The 24,297-nt window shown below is 47.8% G+C and overlaps 1 pseudogene; it reads right to left on the bottom strand.

The window, feature by feature from the left end:
* Positions 1 to 2,527: 2,527 nt before the first annotated feature.
* On the bottom strand, positions 2,528 to 23,965 carry LOC142051155 (protein ELYS-like; annotated as a pseudogene).
* Positions 23,966 to 24,297: the final 332 nt, after the last annotated feature.

Here is a 24,297-nt window from a genome sequence, read left to right on the forward strand (position 1 = left end):
GCCAGTCCAGATCCACCTCAGCCACTTCAATCTTGGCAGCCTGATCTACCTGCTGGTTGTTTCGATGCTCTTCAGTGGCCCGACTCTTGGGGACGTGAGCATCCACATGCCGTACCTTTACAACCAGGTTCTCTTCCTGGGCACCAATATCTTGCCCCAGTGCGGCAGCCCACATGGGTTTGCCTCGGCGCTGCCAGTTCTGCTTCCATTGCTGCAGCCAGCCCCACAGGGCATTTGCCACCATCCAGGAGTCAGTACAGAGATAGAGCACTGGCCACTTTTCCCGTTCAGCAATGTCTAAGGCCAGCTGGATGGCCTTTACCTCTGCAAACTGACTCGATTCACCTTCTCCTTCAGCAGGTTCTGCTACTTGTCGTGTAGGACTCCATACAGCAGCCTTCCATCTCCGGTGCTTTCCCACAAGGCGACAGGACCCATCAGTAAACAGGGCATACTGCTTCTCATTTTCTGGCAGTTTGTTATACAGTGGGGCCTCTTCAGCACGTGTCACCCCCTCCTCTGGTCATATTCCAAAGTCTTTGCCTTCTGGCCAGCCCATGGTCACTTCCAAGACTCCCGGGCCACTGGGGTTCCCTACTCGAGCCTGCTGGGTGATCAGTGCGACCCATTTACTCCATGTAGCATCACTTTGTGCTAATCCCACCTGGCACTGCTTGTGGTTCTCCCGAGTGCGGGGGGCTTTGAAGAGCTCTTGGCGCACAACGGGCACCCAGCCTCTGTTCGCACCATACCCGATCGTCGCTCATGGGCTCTCCCCTGAGCCCGTCTGACCGTACGCCGGCAGAGTGGCGTTATAACCGTGCCAGGAGCTCTCCAGCACTCCCTGACCATGATCACCAGAGACCTCTCTCTAACAAACCATCAAGTGCCTCCTCTTCAGAGAGTAGAAAGCAAATGCACACACAAGCACTGCTGTCTGGCAGGAGAGCCCTCACTGACTGTTTAAATTAAGAATCAAGACTGGCAAGCACACTTGACAGTAGCACTCAGTTCCAGGAGGACAGAAACGCAGATAAAATCTAGCCACTGCTTCACACCAGGAAAGTGATAAATGCCGGTCTTTTGCGTTACGCTGACATGAGTGTTAGTAACGGGAGATAAAGGAACTGACCGGCCTCCAGCTGCGTATTAGTGACAGCTGCTTTCAGTTGGTTCTTTGACTCAAGGCTTACCTGGCCCACGGAACTGCTGGATCCTGCGGAGACGAGCATGCCGTTCTCGTCCTTTAGGAAGCTCCTCTCAGACCAATAGGCTGGATCAGAAGCAAAGGCTTTCCTGTGCCCTGGATTCCTAGGGTCACACACGCTTGTGCTGTCGGTGTTCACAGAAGTCACACACCTCCTTCCTGCATCCTTCTCTCTGTCTGTATTCAAATTACAGCCATAGTATCAAACTACCAGCAATCAGGCTTTCACTAATAAATCATGGTCTAGTCTGGGTTTAAACCCAGTTCAAGAGCAAGGCACACCACACCGATGGCTGCTGTGGGATAAGCCTGCTCTTGAACCACGCCGGGTGATGCACAGCCCAGGAGTGAGTGACCTGAACCAACAGGCACATCAGGAACCGCCACTTGCATTTTTCCCTCTGCCTCACGTATGGGTCACCCACACAGCACAGTGCATTGGGAAACGCTTTTTATTTGAGGAACAGATGTCATTCAAAAGGAACCGCAGAACATTTCTCTCCGAGCATCCAAAGGCACTCGTTATCGTGACTGCTTTGGTGAGAACAGCATTCCTGCGATGGAAACCTGCAAGTTTTGCACAGAAGACAAAAGTACCAGCAACGTAAGAAACAAATGCTACCTTACTATGTGAAATTCTATTATTTCATAGCATTTTCCGACTGGCCTAGACTAAGAGGTTACAAGCATTGCCTAACAACTCACAAGAGACTATGGACTGGCTTCTGCCTGGAGCTTGCTTCTTCCCCACCACAAGCTAGTTATGGTTGGTTACATGCGAAGGGATGAATTGCAGCAAATAAATGGAGTGCGCTGACAACCCTGAGAGTCATCTTCCATGAGAAGGGGTTCTGATGGGGGATTAAACTACTTAGTTATCTGCGGCCTTATTTGCATGCTGGGCATGTCCTTGTAGTACGATCTGTCCAAGGTCTTGGTCTTTTCTCATGACAAAAGGACAGCAGAGAAGGACAGTAACTGACCTTCATTGCCCTCAAGTCCAAATATACCAGAACTGAGGTTGATTTGGCCCTACCACCTGTAGGAAACTCATCTGACAGCTACTGGCCTCTTTCCTGCTCTTTATCGTTCTGCCTATTTTTAAGTGAAAGAGGGAGAAACAAAGCAGAAAGGTGTCAGCAAGTGGGAAGAGATCACTATTTGATCACACAATCAAGTCTAGCAAGATGTGTACACCAACAGCTTGATGCTCATCATTGTTTTCGTTTCAGCTCTCTTAAATTCTCTAAACACATTTACCATAGTGTAAATATATCTATTTTGCATAACAAACATTATCATAACAGAAAAAACTCTCTCTCAACTGGGCTTCTGCTCGTTTCCTACCCATAACTCCCTACCTTTGGCCAATACACGACTGCTGAAAGGTGCTCTTGGATCCACATATCCTGCATTAGCTGGTTTTGTTACCGTTGAGAACAGCTTTGCTCTTGCGGCTGTAAAGCACGAGGGAAAAACGATCAGCCTTGTGCAATCAAAGCGATGGTTAGTTGTGCGTTATGTTCCCCCCTGAAAAATTACCTCCTCTTGGTCCGGATGAAGGCAGACGGGAAGGCTTGGCTCTCCCTGCAGCCAGCTGCCTCGGACCTCTAGGAAGGGTCTTGCCGTGTTGGCCTGAGAGAGAATTTCTGGCAACTGCTCTCTGTCTCCAGCGAGGAGCACGATCATTCTGATGAACAAAAAGCGTAAAGCAAGAAGGTAACTAATGACAAGGAGTTCATTGCACGGAACTCTCGGTGCTATTTCAAATTAGTGAATATGTTTCCTCTACAGGTGCAGTAAAATACACCCACGGCACAGAACGGCAGCCAGTTCTGACCATCAGCGCACACCAGCTTCACCCGGTATTTTTAGCCAAGCCGAAGGAAGACTGGAATAACAACAGAACCTACAGCTATAATTTAAAACCATTCCCGCACTCTGCAGAACCTGATTCTGACACGCTCGTCAGCACCCACAAGTTTCACGTGGCTGACAAAACAGCAGCCTTGCCCTTGTTTTTCCTGAAACACCACTGCCCCAGGTGACTGAATCTCCAGGGCAACGGCGGGTTACATTGGACAAAAGGAAGTGACGATTAAAATGAGGAAGAGAAAGCTACCTACACACCCCTTCCCCCTGGATGGAAGCTTTCAAACGCAGGACCTAAACCTTCCAAAGCCACCTGGGTACGTTTGCTTCCCTGGAGAACTATGGTTCCCCAAAACAGCAAGTGTGTCACAGAACCACCACAGAAGTTCCCATGACACAGGCTTTGACCTGCCTATTTTGAGATACCGAAGTTAGGTAGGAATTTCTGTCCTAAAAGTGGTAAAACGAAAGCTGTGGAACTGCAGAGCTCACGCTATAATTTGAGGAAATAACACAAAAAAAGAACACCCCACGGTGCAAATTTTGCCTGTGGATTGGCATCCCGACCGCTCTCAGCGAGAGAAAGAGAGTTGCGTGCAAGGTACAAGAGATACACACAACACTCTCTTCATTCCACAGTGACCCAAACAACTTCCAATAATCCCAGCCCTCCATAACCTACATCTCTGAATAACTGAGTGGTGAGAGCGGCTGACAGGGAAGAGATCTATTTATTCCTCAGATGCAAACAAACTATCAGAAGTGGAGCCAACAACAGCCTGGAACATTGAATTTACAACTTCACAGGGCAGCGTTGGAGCAGCGAAACATTTTGTTCCACTTTTGGGTTCAGCTGTAACGTAAGGTGTAGAGGCTCGTTCCTGGTATTTCAAAGAAGGGTGTGATAAGGAAAGCAGGATTCTCACCGAGCGCTGTTAAACCGGTTCGTAACCCCTGAGAGAAACCGGCCCACTCGGCAGAACTTTTACGCTTACCGTGAGATGAACGTTCATCGCCTGGGTCAGCTGTGCTGCTGGGACGTAGTGGGCACGCTGCAGACGGTGGACTGAAAGAATGCCACGGTTCCGTAAAAATTTCTCCACACACTTCTATGAGAAATATCACATTTAAAACAATAGATGACGATACTGCCTCTTCTCTTTGCAAAGAGGGATGAAGGTTTTCTTCTTGTCCGCACTTACTTGTTCGGAGCCTGTGAAAGGCAGCTTCAGGAAGTCTTCCACCAGCCCCATCTCCCGACACATGTCATACATGTGTTTTAGTAGTTCGTCCATGTTTACCTTAGTGGTGTGTTGCTGCAGCAGAGCCCAAGCCTCCGCCGTGCACCTGTAATTAATTTTTCGAGATGTAAAAGAATATTAATAGGATAACAAAAAAGATGCCCCTCAACTATTGTGCTCAAAGTTTAAAGGAAATTTAGGGGTTTGTGATTTCTGTTGTTTGTTCTCCACCTTTCACAGGATTTCAATGCCAAAATGGTGGCATATATTTCTTTACCTGTTGGACAACAGCACAGTGAGGAAGAGCCGCACTTCACGACTGCTTGAGAACGACGGCTTCATCGTCTGTGTGTATCTGAGGGCTCGCCCATGCTCTCCTTGGCACACGAGGGACTGAAGAACTCTCACGTGTTGCCACGACACAGGTTTGATTGCAGCCGGATGAAAGAGCAGGGCCAGGGAGCTCTGCAGGAGTCAGAGATCAGCTTTACTGAGATATATACACACACGCACGCAACAAAGCTATTCAAAAGTGTCTTCAGTGAGGATGAAGGTCTGTTACAGAAACTGAGGCGATGACTAATGAAAGACTTGATACAGGACAGGCAAATGTAAATTCTGAAGGATTTGCAGCAAAAAATATTCAGTGAGCCGTACGGAGCAAAGGGAGTCTTTTAAAAGGAGCGATTCTCACTTTTCTAGGACCACCAAATCTCCGTATGCAAACATCACCTTTTATAACTACAGGTTATTCTCCCAGGCAAGCAGGTTATACTGACATCGTGACAGGCAAAGAACACCATTCAGCATCAGCAGGAACATGAATTAGATGGAAAAGTCATTTTTGCAGTCTTCCACCTCAAATCACGCTGCCGGGATGGTAGCTTGAATATTTAAAGTACCCAAACCACTGCGTCTGAGAAAGTGCGCGCCTGCTCTGCTGGAAACAACCCAAACAGATGGCTTTGGCAAGTCACGTGTCAGGCATTATTAAAGGCGGCTTCGTCACTGCCTTAATCCATTTCCTGCCAACGTAACGGAAACCAAACTGCAGATCATCACGTCTTGCTGAAGGTGCTGCTGGAGCAGAAGTACAAAAAAAGCTTCCCATGGTTTATCACCTGTTATTAGCTAAGCACCAGGTTTTTAAAGTCATTTGCTAGATCATAGCCTTGTACCACAACGTATGCCTAACTAAACTGTCACATGCTTACTTCATAGTCCTTGTGGTCTAGAAGCCAAAATCCTTGAATAAGCTTCACGAAACTCCAAGGGATGGCAAAGGCAGCTGGGAAGGAGTTGACAGAAGCTTCTGTTTTGTTCCGAAAGGAATGCATGATGTCTAGCAGCAAGTAAATTGTCTGATATCAAGTATCTAATTAAGGCTAATAAATTTGCAAGACCAACAATTTATCCCATGAAATAATCACATGAAATAATATTATTCCTATGATTAATATAATAGGAATAAATAATAAAAGGAAATAAAAATATCATAGTGGTAGGACGCAGAAAATACTCATGTATTAGTCCTGCCGTTTTACGCTGTTGCAACCTGAAGGTAGCCAGGCCCTAACAACAAAATTGCATTCTGAATAAATAACCAGAAAGACAGACTCTCTGATTTCTCCAAGGCATTCAGAAAGGTTGCCTTTCGATATTTAAACAGTTCCGTTGGAAACTCAGGCTCCCTCTTTAGTCACTGGAGCCACCGGCTGGACATTCAAAACACGTGAACGGCCAATGCTTGATTATTAAAGCAAACAAGTTCTACAGCTGGTTTTTCCCTCCTTTCCAGCGTATATGAAACAACTGAAATTAGGGTGTCCTTACAGCACAGCTTAGCTCTCAATGATTAAAACTGGATTTGAACCAGTACCTGGATCACTCATCGGCAGTGTCGTTTTCTCTTTCTGACAGCTGTTTTGGGGGGTGTATTCTCATCAGAGAGCTCCGGGGTGCAACAGCTTTTAAAGCCCCTGCTCTCTAGGCTCCCCTCTCGGGTCAGGCAACAAACAACCAAAGCAACACAGTGCATTTCGGCAGCTTAAAAATTCAGTTTCTGCCCAGTGGCTTTTCTCTTCTCTCTCTATTATTCTGTGTGCCTGCTCTTGTAACAGCACAAAAGCAAGCCCTCTTAGCTGTGCTGGAAAATGGATGATTTCAGCAAAATCAGGTCCTGGTAAACCGCTGTCAGAAATCCTTTTGCTCTGAAGCAGCACATTCTAGTGCATTGCTCGAGGAAGCAGCCGTTTGCTACAGCTATGGGTGCTTCAAGAATGAAAAACTGTCTAAATTTTGAGAAAACCTAAGGGAGCTTTCTACCTTTAACATTGCTTAGTAAACCTGTTTTCTCACATCAGAAAAGGCTTTGCAACAAAACATTTTAAAAATTCCTAAACAATCCACAGTACAAACAAATAATCAAAGCTTCCTTCTGTGCCTTCATTCTAAACTACATGTTTTCCCTTGCACTGTGTTTGAAGCATAAATTAGAAAATGCATCGAACGCGTAGGAGACAGACATTTCAGACCCCTGATGCGCGTATACTGGAGGTGTGACAGAAATAACTCCAAGGGATACAATTGCATGTTTGTGGCTTTCCTCAACGCCTTCTAGCAAATACAGCTCCCGCAGTGCCTGGAATGAAAAGGGAAAAGGTTTTTAAAAACTCCTCTCTTTGAGAAATCATTGGCTTTGGGGGAGGGCTGGGCTGGGGCTGGGGTTTGTGGTGGTGGTGGTTGTTTTCAGGGAACACAACACTCACCCGTAAACTAGGAGGTGGGTATTTCCCAGTTCCTCCTTCCTCTCTCTGCCACATCTCCTCAACTTGGTCTCCCAACTGGGAAACCATCCCATCGACCGTCAGGCAGTCAGAGTCCCATTTGCCTCTGGAACAAAACGTAGCGAGGATTTGCACAGAGGAAAACACTAATTCCAGCCTCGCGGTGTCACAGATTTCCTCCAGCCAAAACAAACCCAGCAAAAGCTCCCACGAGCCCAAGAACGGAACAAACATACACAGGCATGATCGTGACTTGAAATAGACTGGAAAGAAATTTCTCAGTCAGGTGAAAGGTGTTCATTAGATCATAGTGAGCTATTAAAGGAGTTCCAAGTAGGAATCCTAGAAGCTCCCCTATTACGGGGAAAGTTGCAGTGACCTTTTAGTTTTCAGGTTTTCTTTTGTGCCGCATTACTTGTAACACAAAGGCAGCGTGAGCAAAGCTACCCCAAATCTCACGCCTCCAGCGGGACTGTTCCCACACACAGCGGTGAGACCACAGCACGGAAATGTCCGGCTTTGTTCTCAGCACCTCGCTTCTGTTACTGAAAAACAGTCACGGTCACAAAGCTGAGCCCACAGCTGAATTCTGGTACCACCTGAAGCAGCACGTTTGTGCCTCTGCACATGCCATCACAGTGACGGAGGGCTGGCCTGTTAAACACTGCATTCCTCAGAAGCCCATCGCAGGCTCCTGCGGGCTGCGACGCCAGCCTTTCATTTCCCGAGGAGGACGAGCAGAAGCAGCACGCTGGAGGTGGTGCTTCTAAGGAGCCCGTGAGCCTGTACGAGAGTTACCCCAGAAGGAACCTCAGGAAGAGGAGCTTGAAAGCCAACGCCTGACATAGAGCAGCCTCCACCTGGACTCCTCCTGCAGCACCTTGTTCACGGTGCCACAGCCTGAGCTTCTTTAGGACTTGCTTTAGTTACAGTACAGGTGCCAAATTAAAATCTGCTCTCACCTAACCCAAGGCACATCACCTGTATGCCAGGGAGCCAGTCCAGGAAAGGGAGTTCCCGTGAGGAAGGCACTTTTATCCAGTCGCCAGGAGAGCGCTGGCTGTGCCAGCTGCGTGGACCTCTGCCCATCTCCTTCAAGGACACCGCGGTGCTTGGGAGTAGGAGATTTGGGCCAATCCCCTTATCGCCATCTACTACTCGTCAAGGAGAGAGATTATTTTTGGTTTTTAAAACATGCTTTCTTCTGTGTCCAGAACAATTGCTCTGCAAAGGCCGTGCCTTGCTGACCTGGCCGTGACGGATCCTGTCCTCATCACATGCCCTTTTCCAGTAGTCACAAATCACACAGAATAGCCAGTGAATTACGTGCGCTTCAAAGAAACGATGATACCAACAAAGGGCACTAAGCAGAGGTATATATCAACGTTTTAACCCAGGAAAGTAACCTCTGTGTTCTGCAGAACACGCGCATCACTGAAGTCAGGGCTGTTGCCGGCAAATGCATGAAGCGTAGCAAATGCAGCTGTTGATGGAAAAGCCACTCGCTGCCGCTTCTGAATTTGCAGTGGAACTGTTCTAGAGCTTTCCTGCACGTCTTACCTTGATAAACGCTCCAGTTTCTGTCGATGACCCGTGTAGTAGCTCTGAATCAGAGGATAATTGTAGAAAGGTCTAGAGAAACGCATATCACCTCCTACAGGCAATAAATAAGAAGTAAGTTAAAGAGGGAATATCACATTTTCAACCTACAGTTTTTGACTAAAAAGACAGAAGCATGTATAAGCTGAGCATCCAACGCACAGGCCAGCCTCCGACTTTGAAACAGCCAATCCTCCTTCTGCCTTTGCTAAAAGAGACCGAAGACACAGGAGTCAATTCCTTCTTGTCCCAAGCGCCATTTCAAGTTTACAGCTGAGGTCGCATCCAGAACATGTAGTGTCAGCTGAGGTTCACTATAAAGAAAAAAACCCAATTCTCAAAGGGAATGGGTTTTTAAACACGTCACGTGAGCATGCGTAAGGCAATTAAGGCTGACAATAGAATTTATAACCCATCCAAATGATGAACTATTTCCAAGGTGTATTTTTTCCTCAAACAATCAGTAACAAGTTCAAAACATGCAGGCTGTGCCTTTACTGTAAAATCAAGCATTCCCGTGTTGGTGCTTTAGGAGTTACTTGTTTAAAATCCCAAGTATTTCAAGCTGTGAGCACGAGCAACTCCTTCACTCAGAGGCTTAGTGCTGTTTCTGAGAAACACCCCGGAAAGAAACTGTTGGCATCATTCTACACGACGTAGTTGGAAAAAAACAGTCAAACCTCCATTTCAGCAGCAGAACTTCAGCATCTGCTGTCACTGAACCGGCACGGCTTGGTATTGATGAAGCACTGACAGAACCACGGCTAAGCAGGTGTTCATAGGAGCCACTTACTGCTACAAATGCAGGACAGTTTATGCTTACCTGAGCCCTCGGGCAGGAGACGGGACCAACAGAACCAGAGGACCACTCGAGCATACAAAGCTGTGAGGCTGGTTTCTGCCAGCTTCTTTGTCAAGTCTGCAAAACAGGTAACAAAAGCTCAAGAGGACTGTTGGTATGCAATTTCTTTTGCTTTGTTTTGTTTTTTAATAAAACTCCCCTCATTGCACTAAATAGACAGTAGAAAAATAACACGGTAGAAATCTTTGCCTCTGCATTTTTTTCACTCCGTAACACGTCCTTATCTGAAGAAAAAACCCACAATCACAAGCAACCCCTACAAAGAAGCAGATTCACTAACAGTTACATAAAAAAAGGAAAGCCTGAACAGTTAAATCCACTCATGGATAAGACATCTGTTTTTCACAGAGCAGAGATTTTTACTCTAGCAAAGGGATATTCTCTTTCATCCTCAATATGCCAAGAACAATTGGTAATAGAAACAGTCATAGAAACTCATGCAACTCACTTCACATGTCACTCATTCATGCTTCCTTTCCTTTTTTAGTGATGTCCAATCCAATATTTGCATGCAATTACGCACTGCTAGCTGACAATCAAAGGGAGTATTTGTCACAGTGCCACATCCCGCTGCTGTAATTTCAAGCCGGGTGCGTGCACAGCTCCTTGCTGAACGCAGCCTCCCCACCCACTCGCACCAGCCCCACAACAAACTCTTGCCCTGAACTCAACGCGCGTTAAGTGGCAGCCCCAACCCCTCCCATTTAAGCCCCTTCTCCCCGCTACATCTGACTTGCTGCCCGTCAGCAAAACCAACAGCAGCTCCTCTTTCCACAATTACAGCCCCAGCATCATCCCAAATCTTAATAAAACATACCACCGAGTTAGAAATACTGTGACAAACCTTCTCCAGCCAGCTCGTGGGCTGCTGTTAGAAAGCAGTTTAAGACTCTGCTAAGGTTGCTCAAAAGCAACTGGCGGCGCTGAAGAGCCTGTAACCTCTGCGGGTCAGTGGAGCTGCAGGAGCCGTCAAACAGCACAACACCTTTTCAAGAGCAAGTATGAAAGCGTCAGCCTGCAGAGCAAGTTCAGAGTCGCAAAGCGCACTTCCAGATCTGCGGGCAAGACCATCTACCAGCAGATCACTGAATGAGCTCAGCTGGAAAGAATGACTCTAGGTTTGCAGCATGGCTGCACTAGTACTCACAGATTTGGTCAAATGCGCCTTTTGTATAGATCACTTTGCTCCATGTCCAGTCAAGGGCAAACTCTACATTAGCAGCAGAACTTGGCTGCTCTTTTTTTAAAGAGAACAACAAAGAAATGAATCAAGAATTCCAAACTAAAAAAATATGCAACACAAAAACCACATAAGAAGTGTTACCTTTAGATGTCCAAAGCTTAATGCAGCCGCTCAGAAGCCCTACAGAACCTGTCTGGGCAGCAGCTGACAAGACCGCCTCTAACTGCTCCTCCTAAACGTAGCAGACAAAAGAAAAGGAGAATCCCACCTGCTTTCAACATCCCAACCACCAACAGTAAGTGCTTGTTTCTAACTGTGCCCTCACTCGGGCATCACAGGCTGGGCTGCTTGTTGCTGGGAGGAGCACAGGAAACTTTCCCTCTGACATGACAACTTACCAAAGGCTAACTCTGATCTTTAGTCGCATGCCTCTGCTTTATAGTCTCAACTTACTGAGTCCCAATTAACTATTCTCAGCGACGTGCCCTGCTTATACCCACGGCACACGGTGTGCAGAGAAGTTTGCCATCAGGGGTGCATGAAGGGGACAGAACAAACACAGCTCTGCCACGTTTGCATGGGAAGGGCGAAGCCAAGATCAAGCAGCTTTCCAGACTACGAAGACATGAAGCAGTTACGACACCCCAAACATTAAGTTGTCATTTTCTAAAATGACAGAAAAGAAGTGAAACAGTTACGGTCTAATAGGTTTCAGTTTGAGGCGCTTCAAACACTGTGTTCTAATGCCGGGGCAATCCTTCAGAAGGGCAAAGCACAGGCAGGCACAGACGTGCACTGTTAAGGAGTAGCTCATTGCAGCTGGTTCTGGTACTTCTTCCAGGTGAAATGATCATAGAAACACAGAATCACAGAACCATTAAGGTTGGAAAAGCCCTCTAGGATCAGCAAGTGCAACCGTGAACCCAACAATACCACGTCTCCTAAATCATGCCCTCAAGTGCCACGTCTACATGTCTTTTAAATACCTCCAGGGATGGTGAGTCCCCCACCTCCCTGGGCAGCCTCTTCCAAGGCCTGACCACTCTTGCAGGGAAGACATTTTTCCCAACATCCCATCGAAACCTCCCCTGACGCAGCTTGAAGCCCTTTCCTCTCGTTCTATCGCTAGTGACCTGGGAGAAGAGGCCAACCCCCACCTCACTACAACCTCCTTTCAGGTAGTTGCAGGGAGCGATAAGGTCTCCCCTCAGCCTCCTCTTCTCCGGGCCAAACCACCCCGGTTGCCTCAGCCTCTCCTCGTAAGACCTGCTCTCTAGGCCCTTCACCAGCTTTGTTGCCCTTCTCTGGACACGCTCCGGCGATGCGATGTCCTTCTTGTACTGCGGGGCCCAAACCTGATCCCGCATCAACTCTTCCTTTTCTGGGGTTTTGATTTTTGTTTGCTTCTTTCATTTTTTAAGCACATTCAAAACTATCTTTCCCTTCTAGGTAAAATCATCACATTCAAAGCCATTTCTGCACATGAGGACACACACGGGAGATTTCCATCTTTCTCTGAAAACCGGTGTCAGACAAGGAAACACACCGAGTACGGCTTATGGCGGCAGGCAAAACTCCAAACCAAGCGCCTTGTCCCTAATTCTGAAATTTGCCTTGCTGACATTCACAAGCAATCCCTGCTCAAATGCCTAACCAGTCTCTGAATGAGAGAGTCACAATTCAGCAAAGGGTATTAAAAGTATTAAAAGACTTCTTCCTTTCCCAGTTGTTTCCAAAGTGGAGCTGACATCAGATCAATAAATGGGAAACCTCTGAAGGAGGGGGGTGAAGTCACTGCGGTGGGATAAAGCAGAGAGAAAGTGGTGGGTGTCACGAGCTAAAGGTGACTGAGGTGTTGCAGCAACAAGAGGGCGTCCAAGAGGAGTCAATTGGGCGACTGCAGCACAAGGCAAAGGCGACAGAGGTGAAGATCTGCTTTGAGAGGCTGCAGCAAAGCCGACCGATGAAGGGAAAATGCAGGGAAGTGGTGAGGACGTCATCAGGTAGAGCTGCCAACGGTAATTGTTTCCTGCAGCCCACGTCCTTGGAAGCAAATGATCACGGAGAGTGCAGCAAGCGGCCGTTGGCAACAGCTCGCATCCGAGTGAGACACCCCCATCGTCAGCTCCTGCACGGAACCTCATGCTTTGAGGGACTGACGGGGGGAAGGTTGTTCTGAGGGAACGATGCTCCCTTTTCTCCAGTCTGCCCTCCTTTTCCCAGCTCATCAGGGATCAAAACCCGAAATCAGGACCACGCAGGCAGTTGCACTCATTGATGAGAGAGAAGGAACAGCTTTCCCCGACTTTCTCGTCCTGCTCCTAGAGCAGCGCTGCCTTCCTTTCTAGACATTCAGGCCCTGATCGTGCTTCAACGGGAGGCAACGGTGGGTTTACACGCCCAAGAGGGGACCTCAGACATCACCATTTGCATAAAACTGGCAGGGTACAATTGCAGTTACGCGTGTGGATGGGCAGGAGCAGCATGAAATGGTCTCTGATGCTAAAAGCAGCGCCATGGAAAGCTTAGGAAAGGTCCATCTCTTGACATTCTCAATAAAGACACAGTAAAAGCTCACCTCCTTCCGGAAGCCGCTGCATGTCATATGAACAACTCCAGAGCTCAGCAAGCACCTGCCATCTGCAGAGACAACGAACGCTGGACAACATTCCATACTCTCACCGTGATGGAAGCACCAGTTTACATTTTTGTCATAGCAGCCTCTGGAAAGGTACAACCGAGTACCCATTTTCTTCGTCACATCACTTACAACCTCTTTTAGAAAAGTGATGGCTGAATGTAGAAATTTTACCTCCGGGGCTATCGAGGTGCTGCGCCTTGAGCTTCAGCCCAGAGTCATTTCATTTGATCACCAGCACCACGTCACGGGCTGCGTTACAGAAGCACCCAACCCCCAGACCCAGCCGCCTGTCAGACGGGTGTCACAACAGCACACACTTGGTCAGTACAACGTCATCACAGTTGGGTGGGTGGGGGGTTGGGGTTTTTCGGTTTGGTTGGGTTTTTGCGTGACAAACAGTGAACAGGACAACCAATAAATGGCATTTGAGCTCGGTTTAAGCTTATCACTATTCAAAGCCGTGTAATACCTACCAAAATTATAGGTGCTTGGATGAAAAACTGCGCAAGTTGTGGGTAAGAAGGAGGAACTCTCCAGCTTAGGCTGCGCTCCTGCACCACAACATCCAGAAGGAGGTTTGGAGCTGTCGTGCTTGTCACAGCGTCCAGTGACCACAGTGCAAAATAGGGGCATCCCTGAAGGGATTCTTCTGGCCTGAAAGAAAACAAGTGCAGAAGCTAAACGCCGACTTTCCAATGAATTATGGGGAGGGATACTGAAAACAACTCCATCAAAACCGACCTTAGTGAGCCTGGCATTTGAGCCTGATACCAGCAGTCAAAGTCAAATACACCCAAATAAGTAGATGGTTTTCCCTGGCCGCGTGTATTCACTTGCCAGCTGAAGACTGAGACACTGCTGTCAGGGGATATGACTGGAAAAGACAAGACATTGTATTTTCTCCCACTTAGAAACAGTCTCTCTGAAATTTTCAAAACACCACTTTCTATTTTGGCTTCATTCTGTTACATCACTCAGGAAAACACAACACTTTGCTAAGAATCATTTTAAACATTTACACCATAACAAACATCTCTGTGATAGGTAATCAAGCACACAATTATTAGCTAATCAAGTTTTTCATACAGTAAGAGTTGATCAAGAGGTTTACCAACAAAAACCCAAAACAAATCCCCACAAGTTAGCCTACACAGATATGGAAGGCTGTGGGTATGGAACAGCATTCATTGCTTGGACTCCAAAACCATTTCGTTTAGAGTCACCAAACAGGGACATCAGGAACAAACCTTCATCAACGCTGCCTTCTCTGGCTGCGTGGGTGGGAAAGGTTTCTACAGCCCGACAGCTGAGTAACTTGGCCTTGCTGCCCTGCCCTCTCAAGGGAAAGGCTCCGCCCGTCAGATCCAACCTGTTCTTTCCAACACAGGATGCCAGACGCTGTGGAAAAAATCACAGGAGAGAGAAGGGTCATTCTGAGATAAAAGCAGACATTACACCTCAGTAGGAAAGAACGTCTGTGTCTAACAGAACACGCGTATTGTTCTCTAGCTCTCCCAGGCGCGTAATCTGATGGCAAAGAGAAACTACACCTGACACGCAAGAGAACTAAGTGTCAAACCGTAACGGGTAAGTTTGGCCGTAAAAGCTTTGCACATTTTCAAAACTGAGCATTTCCCTCCCATTATTGGTTCTGAATGTGTTTTGCAGAATTCCTTGCAACATCAAGGTTTCTTCACAAACCTACATATTTACCTACAGAGAGAGATCTGAAATAATGCAACATAGGCATGCAAAGCGCTTTGCTCTGTGACTTGATTACAGAACTGATGAACTTAGAGAAGTCACGGCATTCCAGCAGCCAAAGCTCTCTTGCGAGGCGTTATCTATAGGCACACACCACTAGAGTGAAAGCACATCCCTCGGGAGCAGCCATGAGAACGTCTTACTGATTCACAGTCTCCTCTCAAACACGTCAGCTCCTGCCAGCTCCTCCTCTCGCCTCCTCAGGGACTGATGGGTGAAAGATCCCTCCCTGCCTTCACCAAGTGCAGCCAACAGCAACATTGTACGACTTGTTTTCAAAACGTATGGACAAAGGCTGTGCCCAAGAACACTCAGCAAAAGATTCTATTTTTCTTAGTCGTCTCTGAATTTTCATGGCAAATATGACCCCTGCCAACTTCTTCACTAATACTCCCTTAGAGAAAAGGACTCTTTCCATCCTTTCACGCACGTGCACATCTTACCTCATACAGGACTTGTCCTGAAGCCAAGCGCCTGCTGGCAGCGAACGCTAACTGCAACAGATGTAAACTCAGAGCATCGCCTTCACTGGAAAAGGCATAAATTATGACACTTGGTTACAAAGCTGCTTTATACTCCTCGTTATCCTTTCCTTAGATCTAGGCTGAGGTTTCCTGAATAGCACTGTCTCGCTGAAAAGAAAAACAGCCCTTCCCAAAGCATGACAATTGGTCACATTTAGCCGCTAAAACACAACGGAGGACATTTGGACACTAACAGCTTCTGGGGCAAAGGCTAACCATGCAGTCTGAAAGCTTTAACATGTTATGTGGACTAAAAATGGTTGGGAATAGTTCCTGACGGTGAAGAGTTCTCAACCAAAACTGCTTTACAGTCAAACTGAAAAAGATTGCCACTCTACGAGCAGCCGAGCTGAGTAAATAGCTTGCTGATGCTGAGAGGGGCAGATCTTTCCACCCTTCCCTTCCCACCAGAGCTCCAGTCCCTCTCCTGCACACACGGCACCTTCCACACCCTCGTTTCAGTCATTAGCCCAGCAGGAAACCACCGACTTGGCTGCTGAACACCTTCCCTGCCAGGCGAGCTGAGCTGGCTCACCAAGGCTCAAGCTGGCACCAGGGAACCGGCCATGCTGTCACCTCCTCCTTTAGGGGCAGCAGGCTGGTGGATCGGCACCGTTAGTGCTCTGGAGCTGCAGCCTCAGCTGCTTTTGAGGGCATTTTAATATCACGGCGTGAGTATCAAGCAAACCATGAAGCAGTCATCAGGAAACAAACGAAATCTTTTAAGAATGCCAGCACAAAAATATGGCCCTGTCGCTTTGCCTCCTTTCAGCAGGGAGGAACTCGGAGGTCCCTCTTCATCTCTGCTCCATCCTGTACAAATCGCACCGTAAGCTCCTTCCATAGCTGAGAGAATCTCCTGCACAGCCAAATAAACCAAACAAATACACCTGTCTCAACTCTATGTGAGCAAATACTAAAAAGAAAATGCAGCGGCTTATAGTAAGTTTTTATTCACCTTTCTTGCGTCGACTGAAGAGCCCACAAGGAGCAACATTTGCGAGGACCATTCTCAGGCTCTTGGAAAGTAACGGCGCAGACAGGAATCCTTCCTCCTTCAAGCTGTGAGTGGTGCCTGCAGGTTTAAAAACAAAGAAAAACCAAAGACAAAGAAAGCAGGTGAGCGACTGACCCTGCTCTTTGTAGAAGGGGAGAAGCATCTTCTGAGCAAAGAGCCCCTGACGTGCTTCTCCTCAAAGCACAGAAGGTCACGCTCCCGTCTCAAACAAGGGAGCCAAGGAAGCGACTGCTTTTGATGCAACAGCCACGAGGTGAGGAAATGACTGTCCATCACGTGCAATAACCTGGCTTTATCTCCTCCTCTGCCTGCGGAGGAGGAGCAGGAAGGATTCCTTCAGCTGCCAGGCAAAAGATTGTTCCTACTGTTGTCGCCTGCTTCAATATTGAACTGAAAATGCAGCGTCTCTTCTGCACAAGCTGAAAACAGCGCCAAACACAAGTAGTATCTTGTTTCTTTACTTGGGCTACGGAAAGCATTTCTCCTCCAGACTTCGGAACCTTCCTTGCCCCTTCACAATCTAGTCTTGCCACCTCACTTTCTCTCCACTCTCTATTTATGCCTCCAGTAGTTCCCGCTGAGTCACTGCAGATTTGCTTCACTGAATCCTTCTCTGAATTGGGTCAAATATTTCAAGCCAGATTGCTCTTTGGCAGATTTGCAATCATCTCTCTAATTTCTCTGTTGCTTATCAACTGACGTGACCCTTACCCTCATCTCCAAGTCTTCCAAGCAGACTTTCATTCACAGGCAGCGCAGCCTTGGCATGGGTCAAGCCCCTCTTTTGGTCAAGGCTGAAATGTGGGAGAGAATGTCTTTTCAGGCACCGAGCAGCTCTTGATCTTTCATGTCTCACTCGTTTTTTACCTAAACGCTTTAAAGAGCCTTATCACCAAAACCCCATCGTTAACCTACTTCAGCCTTTCAACGTATGCCCTCATTGCAGGAGCTGGTTCTGAGAAATAACGTCTAAAACCTCTTTCATTGAAACACACCCATTTCCTGCTGTCACTGACTACTACTGACAGAACAAACTGCCTTACAGAGGCAGCTCTCTCACATCGTAACTGCCTGACAGACCCCAAAGAAGCGACCTTTCCGCAGTTCCTCAGCCCACGGGCACAATTAGGCAAACAACCCCAGCCCGCTGGGGAGAAGGCGGCCCACTGAATCCATGTCTGACTCAGTGGTTACTTCACAAGGGGATTCCTAAACAGGCCAAGATTACACTGCACAGTTCCGTCCCTGAAAAAGGGCTCTTTAAATTAACAGACTTCCTCCTCAAGCAAAGCCTGGAGAGCCCTGCACCTCCAGGCGTGACCCAGTGCAAAGGGCGACTTACTCCCGCTGCAGAGTTTTCACATCCCACAGTGACAGGGAGCTGTCGGAAAAACCCACGGCGAGCTGGTTGCTTCTGCTGATGTAGCGCAGGGTCGATATTGCTGTTCCTGAAGGGCTTTGCAGTTGAAAGCAGAGATGTCTCCCTTCCCCGGTCACCATTTCTCTTCTTAGTGGAACTCCAGCAGCAATTCTAGCGGCAACTGGTAGACCTGCACGCACAAAACCACACGCTAAATGAAGGTGTTATGCCACTTAGGTTGCATCTGAAACACGGACGTGACAACATGTATAATCTAATCCTACCGTCCCCGGCAAAATACCCATTTGTGAAACACTTGCTTTGCTCTTTCCATTTTGCATGTGCTCAGAGAACATAAGAGCTCTCGCACTGCACAGGTATTCTCTCTCCTATTTCAAAACCAGGTAAAAGCGCAACCTTCATAGGCAAATTCTTCCTGGACCCTGCACATCAGGAGTTTGGGCCTCATGATGAAGTTACCTGAAGTGGCATTAACTCCTGACGCCACTCTTGTAAGCGCCAGAACAGTGAATGCAATCCGAATACGCAGATTAGAGGTTTCTTTCATCCGAATGCAGCGATTTTGATAAGGCATATTTGCTTCAAAAAACAAGCCTAAACTTTGCCCCAAGCCAATGAACAGAAGCAGAAGAACGTTCCCAAGACAGAGGGCACGTCCGACACACCTTCCTATCCGGCAGCTGCACCGACTCGGAGGCTCAAATTCCTACCCCTCACTGGCGAGAGTCACAGTGACAGAGGGACCCTGGTGGGAGGGGGCGTCTGTGACATTAGGAGGAGTACGAGGCCGCTCCCATTTTAATCCATTCAGGACCAGACGGTGTCAAACCACCAGCTGTAATCAGCAGTCAGAAACGTCTGCGCACCAGTAGCTTCCAAGTGGGATGCGTGTTGTTGATTCAAAAGACACAAGTTTTCTTCCTTTTCAATTCAGGTTTAGAAACTGCCGCTTACCCGATGGCTCATTTTCCCTCTGGCTGCAGGATGGATCACCCAAACAGAGCTCCACCACAAGTAGATGACCAACATCTTTTGCCACCGCTGCCGCTCCAGCGAGCCACCACAGAGCCTGGGGTAGGTGCTGAGGGCTCACGCTGCCGCCTCCGGGACTAGTTCTGGGCTCTATAGCAGTTACCTACAGGAAACCTACAAGTTAGTATTTAACCTGTTTGACAAGCGAAAGAGAAATCACTCAAACGTGAAGCCAGAATTAGCCCATCACAAACAAGAAAGTAAACACAGGATTGTAAGACTTAAAAACACAGCATTGTTTACCATTACATCAAGAAAAAAACAAACAAAAAAAAACACAGAAAAAAAAGCCCTGTGCAGAAATCCATTACTGCCTTGCATTTACTGGATTTCCGACAGTTATTTCACTGAGTTCACTCCAACTGCAATGGCGCATTCTACCATTACAGCTTACCAATTTCCATTTCCTACTTAGAAACCATTAACTCAAAGAAAACATAGAAAATCACTCATATGCAAGAAACTTTACCACATTTAAGGGACCTAAGGACGAAAGACCAAACTCACTCTCGCCCTCCCACTGCTCCCAGCCCAGCAGCCCTGGGATACAGCCTACGCCTTCTTTGCCAAACAGCTGTCGCGGCAAATCACGGCTCTAAGTGAGACGCGGCAGCGGCCAAGTTGCGTGGGAGACACCCCAGTGCCCTGGGAAGGGAGTATTTGGACAAAGTGGGGAAGGGACAGAATAGCTTAGTAACATTTACACCAGTCCTCGGGCAGAATCAAAAGGGCAACCAGGGAAAGCAGAAGAGTTTTAAACGCACACCAGCACCTCCGTGCATGTGAACACAGACTTAAAAAGCCGGCCTAAACAACGGCAAAAAGCCCAGCAGCTTGGTCGACAAAAGCCAACTCCGGCTGAGGAGAAGCGCACGCTGCTCTGTAACACGCGGAGCCGCCTGCCAGCAGCTTTAGTACAAGGCCCTCATGAAGACAGACCTTTCAGCACCTGCAGCCCCTCCCGGGACAGCCCTGACTGCTCCAGCAGAGACACCAGCACGTGAAGGCTCCTGCACTAAGGCTCGGCACTGGCTTTGCATATTCTCCTAGGCTGCTGCCAACTCCTTCTGGGAATGAACGCAGAAAGCCTGTCTCAGCTCCCTCACTCTGAATGCTGCCCTTCTGCCTCGTGCAAACCAGGAAGGGTGGGGAAAATACCATTCCATAGCTCTGAAACATGCAACCGTTATAAACCAATTTAATATCACTAATGTTTTCAATTCAGAGCTGCTTTTACAAGAAGCCGATTCAAATAATACTCCAGTATCAGTTTCCGTTTCCTGCTGCGCGTCCCCTGCGTATCCAGAGGGCAACTGGAGATCTGGAGACGCTCCCACAAAAAAATAGCCAACCAAAGCCAAAACTAAATGCCCCTGCCAATTCCTGCTAAGCTTGTGAGTTTGTTTTTTTAATCTCACTCGTTTACTCTCTGCATGACCACACACCTCCTCTTACACTAAAAGGCAGTCGGACAGTCACTCTAAATACCCTGGATTAAGGCACCAATGGCTCCACACCTTGCACCAGAGTCACTCTCTGTCAGTGTTAACCTGTACAACTTAGTTGCCCACAGAAGATACACCCACAAGGAAAACAGTCCTGAAATTAAGGCGCCCATTAAAGCCTTAAAACAGTTGTGACAAAAACTGCAGAGAGTGATGTTCAGACCAGATCCGCATCTCACTTTTTAAAAGAATCAGTGTGAAAATCAGAGAAACATTCCGGCAGATTAAAAACCCCGACCAGGTAATGTATAAATGCGGAAGGAGGAGTTACCAAAGAAACTCAAAACATAGGGGCGGTGGCCACGTGCCAGATTTATCTACCTGGTTTTGCTGACCCTGACTCCCACTCTCAGCTGGGAAGTTCACAGCCCCGCGAGCAATACCTGTGCCCTGTCCATGCTGGTCTCACTCCTCTCACAACAGCAACAAGTGGGGAGCGAAATGAAAGCAACAGACCAAGCATGCTTGTACTCCAGAGCACTCACCAGGGCACAAGAGCCAAAATTCAGAGAAGCCTAGGCTTTATTCCAAAGTTCATAACCTTTATGACACAACAGCCAACTTTCCCCACCAAGGCTTCTTCATATTCACCCCTTCAACAGTGAACCGCTTTTCGGTGCTGTAGAAAAACTCCCTCAGACAACGGAGAGTTACGACAACATTTGATTGCAAATCACTTCTGTAGACACAGATTCAAGATGTGACACGATCCTTCTCTACCTTTCCTTTTCCCATTCCCAGCACAAACATCATGTACTCATGGATGATACGCTCATGTCAGCGCACAGCTTGCCTTTCCATCTCAAACGCTGAGATTTATCAGGATGAGGGGCAAACTCACACAGCGGAGCACCAACCCAGCTCAGCTCGTTAGAAATCACCACCACACAAACGCTCACTGCCAGCAATCACCCCGTAGCACTACAGACAAACAAAACCCCGCCGGGATCCCAGCGAGTCAAACCAAATCACGCGCTGGAAAGCCGAGTAATACCTAAGTATTGATTTGTTGCAGATTCTAAGGTGGTAAAAATAGAGTGAATCTCGATGTTCCATTAACTTAAGGTGACTCTTGCCTACACTCAGATAAGGAGCCGAGGGGAGAGGCCATCATTTGAGTTTACGGGTTAGACAAGACGGGGACAATTAGTAACATCACACCAGAGTCTCCCACCTGCACGAGCACCGTATGCAATAAGCAGAGATTCAAGGGCTTCAGGCTGAAAGTCAACCTGCCAGAGAACTCAGTGAAGGTTGTGTTTCCCATCCTAAGCCAACAGAAAAATGTGTTTTGCTCTAAAGTCACCTGCTTGCTGGTCCCACACTCGTGGGAATGTGCCTAAGTCTTTTACAGCACAGCCACGGAAGTCTCAGATCCTTTCAAGACAGTATGACAGAAACGAACCATTCAGGACATGTATGTTACAGGCACTTTAAAGGGGGGGGTGGGGGGTGGGGAGAGGTTCTTTTTCACTCTGGCCAACAAAAGGTACTTTTCAAGGCCTTCTAGTCAAAGTGGAGAATTAGGTAACTACGTGCTCTAACGTAAAACCAGAAAACTTGTTTTACTCTCAGCAAACTCAAAGGATAATGGTACCATTAACCCCACCATTTCACACCAAGGTGCTCTCGACTGGACACCCTGCAGCGACAGTGTGGTGACGCAATAGAGAAAATAGACTTCCTAACAAAGAGACGCTCCAAAGCTGCTCCTGAAACAGCGTTATGCAGCACCTGACAGCGTTTCCCCCATTAAAAAGCACCTACCCTTCCTGGCAGAACAACTGCTCTAACCACGCTCGATGTCCCCGGGTCATACAGGCAGAGGACACTTCCCTCTGCTTCTCTCAAGCCAACCAGCAGCCCCGTTCCCGTCTGCCAGGAGACCTCCTTCACCACGCGGATGGTGGGAGGCGGCTGCTCACGGGCTCCACTGAAACGGTGTGCAGAGAGCCGCTCCCCCGTCACAGCGCTCACGACCTCCAGCTGAGGGCCACACGCCAGCCAGGCCAGGCCACCTCTCCCTGGAAGAGCAGGGAAAGCTGGCTAAAGCCAACTCCCAAGAGACGATTGAAAACAACTGGAAAATCACAGTCACTGCCCCTTTGCTTCAACAGAGGTGCCTCACAGAGGGAGACAGACTTACCGAATTCTGGTCAGTCATTGAAAATCACCCACTGAACCCTCAAGCAATACATCTTCAAATGAACCACCTTATGATTTTGCATTTGTGCTTGTCATTCCTGCACTGAAGAGTTCTGCTTGTTTGGGATAAAGATTACAATATGTTGATCTCTCGTCTTTATACCATATTCAGCTTGGGTTTGCTAGAAACCATCTGAACGCCTACGGGAATACAACTCCTAAAGCGTACTTCAAACAGAGCAAATCTCAGCCAATTCTTTTCTACTTTACTAACTTTGCTTGACACAAGCCTACTTTGGGCAGGGATTTGGACTTCAGCAAGGAGTTACCTTAAAATGGGCACTGCGGGAGCCAATTTCAACTTTCACACACGCTGATCACAGAGAGAATTTAGCACATTTAGTTTCACTGAACTACTTCCAACACAAAGGGAGTATTAACTCAGTTACTGCACTTACAGTCACGTAGAGGGATTCTACGTGGTCTCAGCAGATGCCCGGACACCCAGGCAGGCACCCGGCGCTACCTTCCCATCACCTACAAAGTCAGCTACCTCATCTGCTCAGCCACTCTCAGCACCTCTCACAGGACACTCCTCTGCATCCTACTAAATACTCTGCAAACCCGGCTGCAGCGCCTAACAGGGCTTTCCTCTTCCTTCTGTTTGTATTCAGGCTAGCAACAAAAAAGCAGGGCCGTTTGCTGCTGTAACACTGGGGGGGAACTCTTTCTGCAGGCGATGTTATGATGGCACCAATAAATACGGCCCAAAACAACACTCGGACTTTTTTGAAAACTGCCCTTCATTCAATCAGAAATTGAGGAGGGGTCACTGACTTGCGCCTGTTATTTTAATGGCTCAAGATTGGTGCAGGATGTTGTCATTTCAAAGTTTAACTACACTAATGTTGTGATATTACCATTTTCCTAGTTTTTTTCATAGCTCACCCTTTCTGTTCTCTCAAAACGTGAGGCACCTGAGCAGCACCAACCTGACACAGCTGATGCTGTGACCCCGTGCCTCAGGTCACCTCCAGGCAGTAACAACTTCACAGCAAGACCCAGTTGCAAGGAAAAGGCTCACCTCTGCAGAACTGCCCGCGCAGCACAGACCCTCGGCTGGTCTCATCTTCCCCAAGAGCCTGAATGGTCACCTCGGGAAACTGCAGCAGGCTGCTCGTTACCTGAGCCGCGAGGTCTCGCATTCTTCACTCTAAATAAAGACAAAAATGCAAAAAGAGACTCCTGACAGCCAGAGACATTTCTGAGATTGACAGAAGTTTCATCAGGTTGCCGTGAACAATCTCCCGTCCACCTCCTGCAGCTCTTTTCCTGACCAAAACAGCGCTCAGGGCAGCTTTGGATCTCACAGCAGAGCAAAGGGAGAATCCTTTGCTTTTCTGATGCCTACGAGGTCACCAACAAAAAGGGACGCAGGGGTATTGACAGGATAAATAACAGGGAAAAAAGCCCAGGACGCTGAAGTCAAGTCTACTCACACAGGTTAGTACGATGTGATCTGAGAAAAATCATCTTT

The sequence above is a fragment of the Phalacrocorax aristotelis genome, unplaced genomic scaffold, assembly GCF_949628215.1.
Source record: "Phalacrocorax aristotelis unplaced genomic scaffold, bGulAri2.1 scaffold_111, whole genome shotgun sequence".
Classification (NCBI taxonomy): Eukaryota; Metazoa; Chordata; class Aves; order Suliformes; family Phalacrocoracidae; genus Phalacrocorax; species Phalacrocorax aristotelis.